The 2,500-nt window shown below is 36.2% G+C and overlaps 1 protein-coding gene across 18 annotated transcripts in view; it reads left to right on the top strand.

The window, feature by feature from the left end:
- LOC123512666 (transient receptor potential-gamma protein-like) overlaps window positions 1-2,500 on the top strand; it is a 352,382-nt gene that overhangs the window by 263,362 nt on the left and 86,520 nt on the right. The window lies entirely within an intron of this gene.

Consider the following 2,500-nt stretch of genomic DNA (forward strand, 5'->3'; position numbering starts at 1 on the left):
AATAAAAAGAAAAGCCCTAAAAAAATACCTTCTGTTGTGGAATTAAGAGATTTTTTTGATAGAGAGAAATGTTGAAAGGTGAGATTTGACCAAGAGGAGATTCTTTTATTCTTTTTTTTTTTCTGGCAGTGAAATGTTAAAGGGTGAGAGTTGACTGTTCCTCTTGTTCTCAGAGTTACGCTCGTATTCTCAAACTCCTCTGTGCTTCAACTCTTCTATTGCAAAAGGCTTTGTTTAAATTTACATGAGTTTTTTAAGGTGTTTTTACGGTTCTAGAGGCAGATTGACAAATTTCTGCACTATTAACTGGAGAAACTTTATTCAAAACTTCGCTAATCAAGGTGTTTTTATTACGTTTCAAGAGGCATATTGATATTTCCACATTAGTAACTGGAGAAACACTCTTGAAAACCCCACTAATCATCTCTGTGGCCTTGGAAAAACAGCTGTAGTGAGAGAACAATGAATTTTTGAGGTGTTCTTACATTTCTAGAGGCAGAGTGACAATATTTCTACACTGTTAACTGTACAAACACTTGAAAACCCCGCTAATCATCTCTGTGGCCTTGGAAAATAGTCGTGGTGAGAGAGCAAACCATTTCTGAATTTAGGCCAGAAAACGCCTTGCCCTCTCACCATGACAGTCTTCCAAGGCCACAGAGAGAACTTGCCGGGTTTTGAAGACAGTTCCTCCTTATAATACACTAGAAATCTTGCCAGTCTATCACCAGAACACTAAAAATACACTTAAACAACTAAAATAAACATAAAAGCACTTAGAAATGCCCAAAAAATATTAAAAAAAGTACCCTTACAAACACGAGTCTCTTCAGCTGGAGCCTTTGGGAAGCAGTGATGGTGAGAGAGCAAAGGGTTTCAGAATACAGGCCTTTGTCAGCAGAGAGTCACGATTGAGTATTAGGATGTGGTAAATGCAGGGAAAAATAAAAGAAAAGAAAAAAAAGTGTTATAAATTATGTAATATTTAAGTTAGTGTTGTTATGGAATTGTTGTTGTTGTTGTTGTTGTTGTTGTTGTTGTTGTTCTTGTTGTTGTTACTATTTTTGTTATTATTTTTATTATTATTATTATTATTGTTATTATTATTATTATTATTATTATTATTGTTATTGTTATTGTTGTTGTTGTTGTTGTTTTATGGAACGATGTGATTGTTGTTGTTGTTGTTGTTGTCGTTGTTGTTGTTGTTGTTGTTGTTGTTGTTTAATTAATTGATTCTGTAAATAATTTCTCGTTATACTCATTTTTTCCATTATCATCATCATCATCATCATCATTATCATCATTATCATCATTATTACTACTATTATTATCATTATTACTGTCATTATTATCTTATTTATCATTATCATTGTTATCACCACCACCACCACCACCACACTGCAATTGCACACTGTATGCCTTGGCTTCTGTATTATTCTGTGTGTGTGTGTGTGTGTGTGTGTGTGTGTGTGTGTGTGTGTGTGTGTGTGTGTGTTGGCGGAGGAACATTTTCTTATCTACTATTCCCTTTGCTCTCTCTCTCTCTCTCTCTCTCTCTCTCTCTCTCTCTCTCTCTCTCTCTCTCTCTCTCTCTCTCTCTCTCTCTCTCTCTCTCTCTCTCGTCTCATTTCTTACTTTTTTCTTACTTTCCATCTGTGTGTGTGTGTGTGTGTGTGTGTGTGTGTGTGTGTGTGTGTGTGTGTGTGTGTGTGTGTGTACGTATGCTAAACATCTGCGCATGTAAGTTTTCTGTATGTACGTTTTTTCTTCTTCTTTCCTGTCATGTACGTTTTTTTCTATGTGCGTGTAACTCATCCGTGTACGTTTTTGTTGTTATTCGTACACATGCTTCTGTCTGTGTGTACGTATGTATGTATCTTGTCATGTACGTGTAGTGTTGTATATATGTGTGTGTACGTTTTTTCCACGTACACACACACACAGTCATGTACGTGAAGCTGCTCAGTTACCTACACCCCATGTACGTGTCCATTGTCCATGTAAGTATTTCGTCCGTGTACACATTTCCGACCTGTTTGTGTGTGTGTGTGTGTGTGTGTGTGTGTGTGTGTGTGTGTGTGTGTGTGTGTGTGTGTGTGTGTGTGTGTGTGTGTGTGTGTGTGTGTGTGTGTGTGTGTGTGTGTGTGTGTGTGTGTGTGTGTGTGTGTGTGTGTGTGTGGTTGATTTTTACACGTCCTTCAGTAAACTACAGTATTGGCACACACACACACACACACACACACACACACACACACAAACACAAACACACAATGCACTAAAGTTTTTGTTCACTTCGACGAGAGAGAGAGAGAGAGAGAGAGAGAGAGAGAGAGAGAGAGAGAGAGTCCATTACTACAGGTTGGAATCATCACAACTTTATTTATTGAGATTTTTCTCTTAATTGTTGACGTTTATTATTATTATTATTATTATTATTATTATTATTATTATTATTATTATTATTATTGTTGTTATTGTTGTTATTGTTATTACTTAA

The sequence above is a fragment of the Portunus trituberculatus genome, chromosome 34 (genome assembly GCF_017591435.1).
Source record: "Portunus trituberculatus isolate SZX2019 chromosome 34, ASM1759143v1, whole genome shotgun sequence".
Lineage (NCBI taxonomy): Eukaryota > Metazoa > Arthropoda > Malacostraca > Decapoda > Portunidae > Portunus > Portunus trituberculatus.